Consider the following 16,161-nt stretch of genomic DNA (forward strand, 5'->3'; position numbering starts at 1 on the left):
CTATTCTTGAGAAAGATTACCAGCCACCCGCCTCATCAATAATTTAATAATTTCGTGTATGCCTGCCATTGCAAAAGGAAGGGCTCATTTTGGTTCTTAATCAATTGGTAGTCCGTGGATAAGTGGAGTGATCCGTCTTCATTGGTGAACGAAATGATGAAGTTGGTGGTACAAAATTACTAAAATCGAGCGCAACTTGAAGCTCTAGTTTCCCTCGACTGACACTTTACAGTATTTTCTCACAACGGACGTATTTTGCAACTGAAATGAAGCTTCTATAGCCTTTGTAGGTGGCGGATATGTGCCTACGCATATTAATTATGGAAAACTAGATACAAAATCTTCTGAACATGACAGCGTTTTTTTGTCGTTTCAATGGTTGTTCCGTTTCAGCTTTGTTCATGGATAGTGATCACGTAATTTCCCAGTATATCAATGTTTAAAAGTTTCATTACTGGTCTTCATAAGAAAACATCAACCTCAACCCAAGAGAACACTAAGCACTTTGTCGTGATCTCGAGGTGTTTAAACTGGACCTTTCTGCCTGTGCATTGTTTCACACCCTGCGAGGTTCCACAACAATCATAACTCTGGACTCGAAATGACTTTCCAGTGGTAATGTTTGCCTCGTTCACAATTCGTTTATTTATGACGCTGACTGATGCGTCAGTGTCTACGAGTAGAAGCGTGTTCCGGCATGTTACAAGCATGGGGGCGATAAGAATGTTAATCCTAACAAGAAATATGCTCCCATTTCGTTTTATTGCTTCATCGTCATTCCAACGTTACTTCACATCTGGTTCCTCGCATTCAGGTAATCTCCTTTGTGAAATTGCGGTCTCACAATGATGCATGCAAGTTCGCTTACTTTGCACATTACCCACAACCGATTCACCCTTCGCCTGTCCATTTGCTGGGCATGCGGTTTCGACAGCAGGTGGTGGATCTGAGATTGTGACATATCTTCATATGTAGAGAAGGTCATCTATAGTAGAAGGCGAACTGATTTGGACCGGTTGCCCACATTCACTTATTCTGAGTAGGACAGGTGGCACCACTTAAGACTCAGGAAACCTGGGTTCGTGGTGGCCACTTAGTTTTCGATGTTATTCACGGAGCTTTTTTTTTTTTTTTCGAGGGCAAGCAGTTTAAAGATTCAATGTCAATATAGCAGTGAACATGCGCCGACTAAAGCTTGCTTGGTAGCAAAAGTGATGCATGACGCAATGATGGTGCAGAGTTAGCGCGTCACTGGCATCAACAGAATTCTCTGTCACCCACAGAAGATGACAAAAGTGAATAGTTCGGTAAGTGCTCACGCAGTCGTGCCTCTGGTGATGGTGCCACGGCGAAAAAATGTGGGACGGCGAGAATAAAGGCTGGGGCGTTTTTGTTTTTTCCATTTTTTTGCGTTGATTTCATCTGCAGAAACATACAATACTAAAAATGCAGTGTTATTGGTTCTTGTCTCGTAGATTTAAATATGAGTTTAAGTAAATTCGATATCCCATTCATCCCCTAGAGTAGGTGCAAGCGGAAAAATGATTGGTTTCTTGCTTTCTCGTTCCCACTCACACACACACACACACACACATATTAACACACACGCACGCTGGCATGCACAAAAATACGTCAATCCACACATACGCGGAGATAGGACACGTTCATCCGCATACGGGTTTCACAGGAGCCCACACATGAATAGGCACAAAAAATGTAGGTACGCACGCACACGGAACTGAAAGCACACTTAAACGCGCGTATGCTCGCACGTGCATACATGCACTCATGTGCATACACATTCAAATACAGAGACACAAACATGCATGTACACCCAAATGCAGGTACACACACATGCACGCTCAAGGCGCGCACACGCATATACACTCGCTCTGCTTCCCTGATGCCACTCAAAACATGCGCGTGTAAACGCGCTAAATGACACTCCCTGTAATAAATATTCTTACGGTTTAAATACGGCGTTTCTTCAAGTCATTGAGCCCTCTGCCGAGAGGGTGCAAAACCATTTGCTTCTGTTGTGCGACATAACCATCCATCACTCACTTAACGCCCCACTAACGTTCTAAGCACCATAAATGCATATCTTGCTAGAAGGACTACCTTCTAGGCGCAGTGAGTTGAAACTTGTTGGCATTGTGCCGGTATATTGAAAAAAGGTTTTCTAAAATTTGCCCATTCAGTTAATCATGTGCATTGCCATGATGTTCCAAAAAATGGCGAAGGTGCAATGTCCAGAATTATTGTCCATGCTACGAGGCTCAATAGTGTTTTTTTTCATTTGTCTTCTTAATGTAAAACAAAGACAAGCGCTAGCTTGTTGTTAGGTTATCTAAGGAATAAAATCTGGTACCAAAGGGACGACTTAAGAAAAGAGCAGCGTATTGCTAAGTTTTCGGAAGTAAAGAAAAAAGGAACATATAATATTTGAACAACAGTTCTAAAACCTAGACTGAAAACACGTTGTCAGTTTCGTGTTTCGATGATCTGGTGGAGAACTGTAGAACTCGGTCCTATGTGGTGTTAAGAATATACCACTCTGCATGGTACCAAAACGCTGTTAGCATGACGTGCAACGATAGGTGCGAGCGTTTAAATCACAGGGCCACTGTTTCCAAAGTTTCTGCTGGGATCCGCTTTGGTTTTTACAGATACCACGTGAACTTGCACGTGGTATTGCAATCGAAAGCCGCATCTCCAGACTACAAACACGCTAGTGGCTAACAGTGGTCCTAGTTGCGTCGCAGCTGCAGTTTTTGCCGTAGAAAGTCGAGTACAAATTTTGTTGCTTCAATAAGCTTCCAATGCTGAAGCTGAAACAGCTCTGGGAACAAAATTCTAGCTTTCCACAATGTGGTCACTGTGTTTGCTCGTGTGGATTGTCTTCTAGAACATGTCTGTCACCTGCTTTCTTAAAAAATCGACATGCAGCTTTAATCATTCACGAAAAACGCACACACTCCATTGAAAACGCGCTACCTTCGTGCTGCGGCCATTTGAGGCACTGGTTGGTTCGTCTCCAGAAAAGCTGGAGATGGCCCGCAAGTGTATTCATAGTAGTCGAGCTATGTAGTGTATTGGCGCTAGATGAATCACCGTCAAATGGCTAAGGTTCCACTATTAACGCTACCTTCCTGTAATTTGCAAGAGCCGTCATAAGAACTTTCTACTGATGAGTGTTCCATTTGTAATGTGGCGAGCTTTGCAAATGTCTGAAAGAATAAACAGAGACAAAGGCACACTTTTGGTTTCATTGCAATTATCCAGAAGACCATGGCTTCCACACAGGACGACTTCACTCAATTCCACGTTGATTGTTGCAGCAGCTTGAGCGATGACATGTTCCACTTTATTATTGGCCCTGGTAATGCTAACGTCGAGCAGAGCCGAGGAGGTCATCTCGTCGTTTGCTCAAGCAATGAGCTGTCCATCAAGCTCGTGGCACGATATGACAGGCTGGATTCCTCGCTGTGTCATGCCGAACGTCAACCACATGTCCAACTCCGTAGCCGACTGCGCCAAATATGTAGAAGCCCTCGAATGTTGGAAGCCTGCCAGCATTTATTAGGATACCTTAATGGCCATATTTGATCTCTGTCTTTTAGTTTCCTTTTCTTCCTTTCCTTGACCACGTTATCCTTCTTCAACCTATCTGCATCCGTTCCTGATCAGGAAATATTATACATGAATTTTATAGTCTTTATATTTGCTGAATGTTATTTTTGAACCAGGGATCCCCTGTACCTAATATATGCTCTTTACAATAGCTTTCTTAATTTGTTAAGGAAGCTACTTCATATTACGACGTTAGAGACCAATTGCCCGGCATGCTGGACGTGCGTTTGGAGGACGCTCTGCTCAGAGCCCCTGTGTTGAATAGAGCTTCTCTGCTGTTGCTTAATACATACCGAAACGGAATTGGTGCCGGAATCAGGCTACATAAATTCAGCAAAACTTCATCGTGATAGGCATAGGCAGGTGCGCATTGGAGTCTACAATGAAGATGGTGAACAATAACAGTTTTGGTTAACTCATTGCGTATTTCGAAGTCAAGAAAATATAAATGTAGCTCACCGCGAGCTTTGCGTTTTGTAGCAAGAAGATTGGTGCCTACTTAATTACATATATAAACGAAGTCCTACACCCTCGCTTTCATTCAAATTGGATGAATGCGCTTCTTGTCTCCTATCAGAGCTCGTTTTCTAAATAAGCTGTTTATCAATACAAGTACGAATAGAAGAAAAGCTTCAGCCACCATTAGTCTGAATGATTCTCAGGCTATTGACTCATTGACTCGTCTGTTAAGGGGACCAAGCCAAGTCCCTATCCTGCCATTTATTTCGGGAGGGCAGGATGCATAAACGGCTAGATGAACACGAGGAAGAACGTCGGTGATATAACACATTCTACTGCGAACGTCACGAGTAATGAGACTTTTTCACTTAGCAAATGCAGTGCTACAGACACAAAAGAATGAAAAAAATGCACCCACATCACTGTACACGGACTATGCTTCGCAATCCGTGAACGACGAACTCGTACATATGTTGCACTAGAAAAATGATATCATGCTGTTAAACTTACATAGGAAAGCAACATAAAAAGGGTTTCGTATATTGCCCAGTGATTAATAATCCTGGATTTGAAGCTCGCGTGTAGAAGTACAGCAGTTGCGTATAAATTAAAGCGGAATTTCATCAAATGACACATGCTAACCGCACTACACACAGGGTACCTCAGCTACCGTGCAACGTGTTTTTTAAAAGATGGGTGCTTCAGTGCGAACACAACCAAATACATATTCTACACTGACATACAGAACTACCGCCAGTATATTTTTCGTTCATGAGATGCTATTTATTATTTCCTTGAAACTAGCTGCTTTGAGTTATTGTTTCAAGGGCGTGCTTTCAACGAAGGATTCGCAGAAAATTGAAAGAAACTGAAAGTCATGTTTCTAGCCAGGGATCTTTCACCGTTCATTTTTTCTGGTTTTTAAAGAAAGCTAACGAGAAATGGAAAGTTCACTTGACTAACCGTCCAGCAACTTCAAAAAGCAGCGGCCTCAAACACGCTGTGTAAGAGTTAGTCAGCACCTTCTTTTCACAACGCATCAAACACCTGTTATCTGCACTCTTTGCTAATCATCACCGACCTTCCGTGCTTTCGCGGGTGAGCGAGCCAAATGAAGTGACAGCTCTGTCGCTAACTGAATGGAGCTTACAGATCGGCAATCTTCACTACCGTACTTCAATTTACAACATATTTCATTCAGAATTCATCGTCATCACCTTCAGCAGCCGATTTTATGAACAGTGCAGGACGAAGCACCCTCCCTGCGATCTCCAACTGCGCCTGTCCTGCGGCAACCTATTCCAACTAGCGCCAGCAAATTTCCTAATTTCATCGCCCCACCTAGTCTTCTGGCGTCCACGCCTGCGCTTCCCTTCTCATGGCACTCATTCTCTCGCCCTAATCGTTCACCGGTTATCCAACCTGGGCGTTACATGTCCTGGCGAGCTCCATTTTTTTCTCTTATTGTCAATTCATTGTCAATAAATTGTAGTTTGTTCTCTGATCCAAACCGCCATCTTTCTGTTTCTTAACGTTATGCCTAGCAGTCTTCGTTACATTGCTCTAAGAGCGGTCCTTAATTTGTACTCAAGCTTCTTTGTCATTATTCAAGCGTCTGCCCCTATGTCACCACCGGTAAAATGCACTGATTGTACGCTTTCATTTTCAATGATAATCGAGAGCTTACAGTTAGTAGCTGACAAGGTCTGCCGTACGCGCTCCAACCCATTCTTACTCTGTGAATTTGCTTCTGACTGCCCGGGCTCCCTGTGGTTATTTGATCGAGCTAAACGTACCCCTTCACAGACGCGTGCCAGAAGTATTGTTCCCTTGTCCGGCTATAAATGATTGTTTTTATTTTCTGCATATTATTCTTCACCGCCCCCTCTTATTATCTTTCTCTTAAAGTCCTCAATTATTGGCTGTAAGTAGTCTCCAGTGTTGCGGGACAGAACAACGTCATCTGCAAACGGAAGGTTGCTGAGATATTCGCCGTTGATCCTTACTCGTAAGCCTTCCCAGTTTAATAGCTTGTATACTGGTTCCAAGCACACAGTAAATAGCATTAGACAGATTGTGTCTCCATGTCTGACCAATTTTTTATAGGTGTCTTCCTACTTTTCTTGTGCAGAATTAAAATAGCTGTGGAATTTCTGTAGATATTTCTAAGGTATTTAAGCAAGGGGCATGTACTGATCGATTATGTAACGCGTCTATGTGTACTGGTATCTATACTGAATCAAATTGCTGTTCATAATCTATCAAAACCATATACAGAGGCGGATTGTACTCTGCAGATTTGCGATTACGTGATTGATGACGTGGATGTGATCCATTGTACACTATCACTTCCCGAAGCCAGCATGTTCCCTTGCTTGAGTGAAGTCATGTGGCAGTTATTCTATAGGAAATTACCTTGGTGAATATTTTATACAATACTGGAAGTAAGCTGATGGGCCAATATTTTTTCTCTTCTTCAGCATCGTACTTTTTGGATTAGTATAATATTGGTATTCCTTAAGTTCTTCGAGACACTTGAAGCCATGAGACATTTCGAGCACAATGTCTCCTCCATTTTTAATTAAAGCGACTAATTTATAACTTTTGTTTCATGTCTTCCAAAGCCCTTGTAATTTCATCGGTAGTTATAAAAGTGGGGTCTGTCACCTGCTATTTACTATTTCGAATGGAAGTATTCGGGCTGCTCCGAATATGGTACCCATCCGTAGAGAATTCTTCCGCCACTTTCACTGCAGCTTCGAAATGGCTGATGATATTAGCCTGCTAAATTTCAGTGCATACTTCTTGAATTGTCCAATGCCAAGATTTGTTCTCTCTGATGTCATGCTGCATCCGTTTTTTTTACTTATTCTCCACTCTTTTTTGCTTTATATTTCGAATATCCCATTATTTTCTCCTTGTTAAGTTTTGAAAACTCTGTGAAAACTATCTGAGCTCTTCAATTAAACACCTTCATTCCTTGTTGTTTCTTGTTTAGATCCTTCGTTGCTTGGGAGAGCTTGACTACTGGTTGCCTTGGTGCCTTACCTCCCACTTTAATTGCTGCTTCTGAAGCCAGCTTAGTTACGGTTTCATCTAGTACCTGTAGGTTGTCTTTACTATATCTGTTCTAAGGCTGCATATTTGCCTGAGAGTGCCAATCAGAATTTGTCTCCTTTTACCCTTACTGCACCTAGGTTGGCCTGTTTCTTCCTCAATAATTTTACTCTTTCTCTCTTCTAATGGAGTTGAATCCTAGACTTCACTAACCTATGATCGCTGCACTTTACTCTACGCGACACTTCTACATCTTGCAGTATGCTGGGATCGGCAGAAAGTATGAAATCAAGTACATTTCTTGTTTCACGATAAGGGCTTTTCCAGGTGCAATTTCGGTTCCAACGCTTCCTGAAGAAAGTTTCCATTTTTCTTCGATCATTCAATTCTGCGAATTATATCAGCATCTTTCCTCTAGCCTTCCTAGAATCGACGCCATAGTTGTCATCTGCTTTTTCCCCTGCCTGCTTTCTCCCAACATTTGCATTGTAAGCGCGAGTTACTACAGTAAACTGAGTTTGCAGTTTTCTCGCAAATTCAACATCTTCATCTAACTTATCTACTTCATCATCATTGTGGGTGGGTGTTGGAGCACATGCCTGTGCTAGATTTAACCTACACCTCTTATTAAGTTTGGTTATGACTACTGCGACCCTCTCACAAATGCTGTAGAATTTGTCAGTGCTGCCCACTATGTCGTTATGGGCTAGGAAACCTACCCCGTATGGCTTATATCTCTATAGCAGAGTACATGCCAAGGCAGCCCTGTGTAGGTCTCCACAGTTATCCTAATCTGAGTAAGGCCCATTGTATCGCAAACAATGTCATATATAGTTCCTCAAAGAGTCCATGTAAGCTAGCCTCACTCGACTGTGTTTGGGCGGTACAGGTTGACAGGGTCAGTGTTCGCTGCCGGCCTGTCGAAGTCCAGAGATTCTTAGTGCGCTCTGTTGCGTTAGAGGTCAGACCGCCACATTGCTCGGGGACTAAACAGCTGGTGGCGACTGAGCGCAATCGATTGATCAAATTGACTGATCCTTCATTGGTGATTTAGTGATTCCGAGATTCTGAGCACCCTCTGCTGTGTTACAGGTGTGACCGCCACATTTGTCAGGTGCTCCGCCACTGCTGTGGACTGAGCGCCTTGGTTTAATCGCAGGAATCATGAGGCAGCTAGTGGTCGAATGCTGCACCAGAGAGGCCAATTCCTGTTCTGGTATAGGTAGTGTCTTTGTTGATGCTTTGTGGGCCTTCTTAGTTTGGTTGTACGTGGAATAGTATAGCCCCTCTCGCTCTCGGCATCTTTTGCCTGTGCATGCGGCTATGTACCAGAATTAGCGACTTCAAGCGTCCGATGTCCCTCTGCCGGCGAATCACCCGCCCGTAGTACTACAGCGATGTTTAAGGTAGGATGAACAACCGCGGCTGTGTTGGCAGGCGAAGCTGCTGTGCCCAGGCACCAGGGAAGGAAGAGACGGCCGCCACTCTGGGCTCGCGGATGTTCAGTGAACTGCTGGCAGCGAGCTCCGCTGGCTCCTGCCCACGGCAAGCGCCGTCACCACGGCTGGCGTCCGCGCGAGCTGTAGCGCTGTGCGGTTGTGGCGGAGACTCTCAGGTGGGACTGAAAGCATGGCCAACATTGCGGATCGTCGGCCGCCGGACCCGATGGATCCCGGACGACTGCCCGAGTGGCCTGCCCCTTTGACTGATGAATGACTGCCCCTTTAGCCGCTCGTGTTTGGGCTGACCCGGCTGTGTCCGTGGAGAGAGAGACACCAATCGGTGACACTGATCTGGCTGTGTCCGTGGACAGACAGGCGCCAATCAAACCCTCCCAGCCCTGGAACACGTTCTGCCAGATCATCGCCAGTCCGAGCTCCTTCTCACGAGCCGTCCATAATGGAATCTCCGCACGCACTTTCCCGGCACGCACTTCTACTTTGTTGTCCACTTGTCACAAATGGGCTTACCCGTGCATTTTGAGATCCCCGAAAGACGTATTTATTGTGTAACTGTGCATTGTGATGGTGATACTGAAGACCAATACGAGGACACGCTATTTGTTTAGTCCGTGAAATTTGTGACATTTTACTATAAGAGGACACGAGAAGGCAAAACTCGTAAAGCTATAAATACACAAAGCATCTTCGCGTTTTTTCGATCGTCATGAGTACTAGCTAACCATATGTAATAGAAAAATCGCAATTGGGGCAATATACTGCTTCTTACAGAAAAAGAGTATTGTTTTCTGATTCTTATACTTCCGAAACCACACATGTGTCCTTCCTTTGTAAACTATAAAAGCGTTGTATGTGAAGCTACCTCTAGGTTCAACTCACTTCAAACGTCTATCAGCTATTTACCGAGAGAAATTCTGTAGTAAAGAAGCAATAAGAGACCGTTCGACCTTTCTTTAACATATGGAGTACCTGTGGTACACCTAAAGCTAAAGTTATTGCTTTTCAAGCAGTAGTTTGTTAGATGCTTTGACGAACGACAAAGACCCGTGTTATCGGATATGGTCGCAAGCATCCTCAATTATGCCGTCAACATCAGCTCACAATCATGATATACGACCGTGAATACCCCCTTTACCAAGATTTAGCGATTATAAATGTAGAATGAGAAAGGATTAAGGATTACAGCAGAACGTATTTCACGACGGCTATCAATGGCAATGCTAATATTTATAGAGCAATGCAGTGACACACCCTGTTCGTAAAGTAACGTTTATTTACCACCAGTTAACCCGCCGTGGTTGCTCAGTGGCTATGGTGTTAGGCTGCTGAGCACGAGGTCGCGGGATCGAATCCCGGCCACGGCGGCCGCATTTCGGTGGGGGCGAAAGCGAAAACACCCGTGTACATAGATTTAGGTGCACGTTACAGAACCCCAGGTGGTTGAAATTTCCCGAGTTTATTTTCCGGAGTTCAAAATTTCCGAAACCCCATAATTTTAATTGACCACCAGTTGTGGCTTTCTGGCACATTTTACGTCGGCTGTATGCAACGTAGTCCGATAGCCTCCCACTTCATGGTCACTGACGTATTACGGCTACTTCATGATACTGAAGGAGTAACAATGAAAGAACAAATAAGGACTTCTAAATGTTAAACAACAAATGCGTATGACGACCGTGGCATCACATTCTTAAGACGCTGTTTCCTAAATTATGCGGACGGTATAAAAACCACAACGCGGTGACGACGATATGAGAAGCATGAGATAGCGATCATGTCATTACGACGAAGGGATGACGACTAACAGATGCACAAGCCGAAGTGACCACGACGGCATGATCAAAGCAGCACAGTGTCAGTAGGGCTATGAGATGACGACGATGGCGTGGTAAAGACAGCATCACGATGACCAGATGAAGAAGTCGAAATGACAATGGCGTCAGCTCAAGACCACATGACAGAAAAGATGCATCAAAGTGTTTGTGTGACTACGACGCAATCACGATGATAACGTGACATCGGTTCCATAACCTCGCTTGAATGACGTCAAGGGAATGCCAAAGGTGGTATGATGACGTTAGCATGATAATAAGGGGATAGTGATAATAGAGACCTTTAGCGTGTCCGGTATTCGGGCAAGCGCGGGCGGTTTTCCGGTTTAGCGGAGGCGCCAACCTGAGCGGCCAGATTGGTGGCGCCAGCTGGTGGCGCAAAGCTCAAATACACAAACACAGAACTAATTACTATATTCTGCTTAGCTGCTGGCGTAAATTTTCGACAGTGGCGTAATCATGTTCACAATTACGCCGCTGCCAAAAATTTGCACGGGTGGCGAAGCAGGATATGGTGAGTTACTGCAGTTTTAGTTCTGCGTTTGTCTGGTTGAGCTCTACAACACAAGGCGGCTTCACCGCTCACGTTTATGCCCCGACCATCCGGTAATCCGCCCAAACCGCTCGCGTTTACCGGAATAGCGTACAAGCTAAACGCCTCTAATGAATTGATGGCGATGTTGAAATTACAGCTGTTATGACAAGGGCATGAGGACGCCGGCATGGTGGGCGAGATGTTGATGGTAAAACGATGGCGATGTAGAGACCATGAAGGCATCCCGACGTCTGTAAAGAGCGAATGGATGACGACAATTCTACGACAACGATTCATTCACGACAATGGCATAACTACGTGGAGAAAGTGGGATGATGAGGAATGTATGATCACAATGGTCTGACAATAACTGCATCGGGAATGCTGTATGGTGACGACTGTATGACGACCCTAGTGACGATCATGAAGCTGGAGTGACTATGGTGACTTGAATACAACGGCATTACGACGATGGTCTGTCGATACAGGCCTTATATTGACTCTCTGTCAATGGCGGCAAGAGAACAGTATCATAGCTATTCCATTACGATGGTAACTTACAAAGCTATGACGAAGAAAGTTTGACTAAAGCCGTATTATGATGAAGGCATATTCGCATTGGGTTGACGTAGCTGAAGTGCTAACAACCATAAAACAAAAGCGTCAGGACGATGACCTGATTTCAGTCTGTGACAAAGCTGGGACGATGGCGATACGTCGGGTACGACGCCATCCTAATTCCAAAAACATCCTAGCTGCTCAAACTAGTATGCAACGTGGACCACTGGGGCTGAGTAGAAGGCATGATGACAACACAATGACGAGAGTCGGATCACAAAATTGGAATGAGGATGATTGAACGGCAACGATGACATCACTATAGCAGCGTAACCTGATTATTACGTGCCGACGACGGCATGGTAAGTGTCAGTTTACAAAGCTGAAAAGATAGGGATTCAATGAAGATGTCGGGATCGCTAGTACGCTGTGTCAAGTGGCTAAAACTATCAAGCACCTTGGGTCACTTCGTCGTGGCAGAAACCGTGACGACGGCACGACGAGAGCACGATATGCGGAATCTGGAATAATGACAATGCAACGACCACAACTAATCACTACCAGGAGCCAAAGCGTAGTGGCCCATGTAGGTAAACTACTTGGTCCAGTAGAGCAGAGTAATCAGCGAGATAGATAGATAGATAGATAGATAGATAGATAGATAGATAGATAGATAGATAGATAGATAGATAGATAGATAGATAGATAGATAGATAGATAGATAGATAGATAGATAGATAGATAGATAGATAGATAGATAGATAGATAGATACTCGTGATCAAGAGTTTAGATGAATGGATATGCCAAGAACAGCTGAAGTATCTAAGCAATGTTATTCTTATAGAAATATATTCTCGTTTATTGTCTTTTCTTTCCAGCACATTTTTTTTAAGTGTCTTGATCGAATACGCGTGCGCGAAAGCTATCTAGCTCCCTTTTGAAGTCTGCCAGGCCAGGTTTATTCAGTTTCCTGAAATAGACAACTGATTAGGTTCGCGCCATGTTCAAATGAAGTGCTTTGGAATGAGAGAGCGTGATCCGGAGAGTTCAATCCACTTTATTAAAACCGGCGCGTTTCTCAAGGTCATATATATTTTTTTCTAAAATTGCTTACACGACGGCCATTTTGTACAGGTGTTAGTGCTTCGTGCGAAGGTTAGCTGATGTAGCAAAAGAAATTTTCTCATTACTCTGGTAGTTTTCAATTACTGAAGTGATTGAGGAATAGAATGAAAGGTAGAGTGAAAAGGCCTGTATTCGATCAATACAGAAAGCTTACCTTAGTTTTTTGCAATTACCTTTTACAACATTAGCTGCATCTGAAAAGCTCTCCATGAATAAGATGAAGCTTTGAGCGAAACCTATCATGAGTGTTGAGTTTCGTTTTTAATTAAGCTGTCTTTTGCTTGTCACATTTAGCCTAATGGAGATACCTGAACAATTCTTCGTGGTATTTAAGGCACACTGAGGGGACCTTCCATCAAACCAACGATTTCTGCCAACATCGTTGAAGGCTTGTCGCACAAGTACAGGTGAGTGAGCGGCTCTGTAGGCTGCCAGTTCAAGCTATAGATTAGGACGCCATTAGATGGGCAAATTGTAAGATGGCTAGATGGCTACCCACGGTTTGCATAAGTGTGCATATTGGGATTAGAAGATTCCCTTGCGGAGTGACATTATATCTATTGGTTACCCAGTTCCTTTTATTGTTCAGCCATCATTCAACACAAGAGCAATTTACATGAGAAAAAAAGTTTGCGTCTCACTATAGTGGCTTCCAGGCTCACCCTATCTTAAAAGCTAAACAGCTTAAACATGTCTCTCACGCGGCATGATGGCGCTGGAAGGTGGAAATAACGCAGATGCTAAGGCTGTTATGCGTGCCAGCCTTCTCCCGACATTCTGATTATCCTAGATCCTATGATCGAGTAAAGCAAAGAGCTCCCAATTTCTCCAACGTGTATTTCTGCGCTACGTTGATGACAACTAACTGTGTAGTCGTGATTGAGGCTGAATATGGCAAAGGGACGATACGTCGTTCTAATGTTTGTGTTCAAAAGACTGCAGTTGACTTTATTGAGAGGTTATAAATTGGGATGTTGGTGTACACTTTTAGATGAAGAGAAAACTTGGAGATAGAAGCAACTGATTTGATGAAAAAAATGCATTGGTGTTTCACATGCGATCATGCCGAAGCGCTTAACCTACGGTTTGGGAAAATGCTCACAGAAACGTGCACGCACTTCGTAGCACCGTTAGAGTAAAAGTGCACATAAGTTGTCTTAGTTGTAACACTTCTCCTAGACAAACTTAAACTCCTTACAGATCAACTTCAACTTTGGAATTTTAACTGGAACCTAAAATAAATATTTGCAAGTGCATTCAATATTTTTCATACTAAAATGTCATTCCTGTTTCTTGCACATGCACCTTTTGTATTTTGATATTTTATTTCGTAAAAGTGAAAGAAAGCTACCTGCACAACCTTTAAGATAAGTTGTAAGTATAAAGACAAATCTCATTTGCCTTTCTATTCTAACTTGATGCTTTGATAAAAGCGAAACAAAGATGCGGTTAACGAAGAGTAAACCTGAAAATGTCGTAGAGCATTTTCCTCTTTGGCATTCTTGTTTTTCTGTTTTATTGGTCTCTCAGAACAACGTGCCCATTTTCTTCCCCAGCGCCAGACAAGATGAACCGTGCATTGGGAATGAACCTTCTCGCCTTTGTTGCTGTTGCCATAGGTGCGTGTACTAGGTCAAATTGCGTTATTCATATCCGTGGTCTTATTTAATTGTTACAACTGCTATTGCTTTCCGTGGTGATGGTTGTGGTCTTTACGAGGGTGTCCTCGTGAGATATATTTATCAAAATAACTCGCCATGGTGGCGTAGTGGCTATTGCATTGCTCTCGTATGTGCTAGGTCGCAGGATCGAGTCCCGACGGCAGTTGCCACATTTCGATGCTGGAGAATACGGGAACGCCGGTGTCCCGTAAATTGCAGGCTCGTGAAAGGTTCACATGGGGTCTAAACTATTCCTCCGTTCTCCTCTACGGCGTGCCTTAAATCAGAATGTGCTATATGGAATTTTGAATTGGGCTAAGCGTTGTTGATTCTTGACTTTTACAGCCCGTCATCATGTCCTTACGTTTCACTCCTTCGTCTTCGTTGCGCGTGCTCTAATAATAGATAATGTAACCTGGTAAATTACCAAAGAATTTCAAAATATACCATATGACTGACATTAAAGCTGAGAATGTTCGCGGTTAGTCTGATGCAACAGATCCCGTAATAGCCTCTCGTGAGATATGAAAAAACATTCTGAAGAAAAGGGGGGCACTCGTAAACAGGCAACAGTGTTTTCATAGCACATCTGATAGCAGATTAGAGAGTGCTTCACTCTAATGTAGAGTCTCAAATTCAGTTGTATTACACGAGCACTTCTTTTCATCAAGCCCACGTTCCCGTGTCTCGGTTGTAAACACTTTTCACATTTTATTGTCTTTTTGCAGCTGTGTTTTTCATACTCAGTTATTCCAGTGCACTGCCTGCTAAGTGCTAGCACTGATACAAATTTTCCTTGCAATGTTCTTTCACGATGTATAGTGTTTGTTTGAAATGCACTTTTGTCGTGTATTTGTTTTTTGAGATAAAATGGAAGCTTCAATACCCTCCAGTAATTTGTTATTACTTATTAATTGTGCAATTGTGAATAGTGACTTCACACTTTTTTACAAGACGCCTGTGTTACTTGTGTTGACCTTGTTGCCTCAGCCATGATAACTGTGGACGTGGTACCTCTCAAGCTTGCGTTTCTGCGGATTTTTTCCCGTATATGCTCCTAGCAGCATGGAAATGTGATTTAAAGATAACTTGTTGATCAACTCATTCGTTTACTTATTCAAACAGATGTTTGCTTAAAAACTGATGCCTTTAAATAACACCTAAATTTCTCATGACAACGAAGGGTGCATCATTAAATGGTGACGTAAGTTACGAACTCCTCCTTTTCAGCTATGATCATCATGGCCCCCAATGAAGCTGCAGCCCTAGGCGGCGGTGTTGGAGGTACTGACGGAATCGGCCGCAAGAAGTGAATCTGCACTGACAAAAGATGAAGGGGCTTCAAGTTTTATTTTGACAACGCCCACATTGCGCGCAACAAAGTGCATAATTGAGCAAATGGGAAAGCGTTTTGTATGCTTGTGCAAAGCGTGTTACTTCAACGGGGGATGCCTAGACCTACTACAATGACAAGAAGTCTTAGGAGTCTAAGGAAATTGGGTCAGGAGAAACGCCATGTTGATAGTTCAGAAAGAATTTGTGGTTTTAGAAATAGGTTAGCTGAACAAACGAACTCTGAGATTTCTGTTGAATGCATCGATGGTACACTAAAGGATATGCGTTATTTCTACTCCAATAAAATATTTTGTTCCACAATTCAACTGCACATTAGCAATAATGGCACGTCGGCGTTTGTTCGGTTCTCCGCTTCGACATTGTAAATGTGTACCTCTCGTTTCCAATGCACTCCGTAATGGCGGTATCCAAACACGTATTGCTGACTGACGATGTTCATGTCTCTTCCATATTAGAAGTAGGCAAGTGCGTCTGCATATGATTT

At 43.4% G+C, this 16,161-nt stretch overlaps 1 long non-coding RNA gene across 1 annotated transcript in view; it reads left to right on the forward strand.

Annotated features, from left to right (window-relative positions):
• Positions 1–15,708, forward strand: part of LOC139060447 (uncharacterized) — a 28,747-nt gene extending 13,039 nt beyond the window's left edge. The window contains exons 2-4 of the long non-coding RNA XR_011514825.1: positions 12,955–13,067; positions 14,217–14,279; positions 15,552–15,708. This is a non-coding gene — a long non-coding RNA (uncharacterized lncRNA). The remainder of the gene's footprint in view (positions 1–12,954; positions 13,068–14,216; positions 14,280–15,551) is intronic.
• The last annotated feature ends 453 nt before the right edge of the window (positions 15,709–16,161 follow it).

This window comes from Dermacentor albipictus, chromosome 5 (genome assembly GCF_038994185.2).
Source record: "Dermacentor albipictus isolate Rhodes 1998 colony chromosome 5, USDA_Dalb.pri_finalv2, whole genome shotgun sequence".
NCBI classification, from domain to species: Eukaryota; Metazoa; Arthropoda; class Arachnida; order Ixodida; family Ixodidae; genus Dermacentor; species Dermacentor albipictus.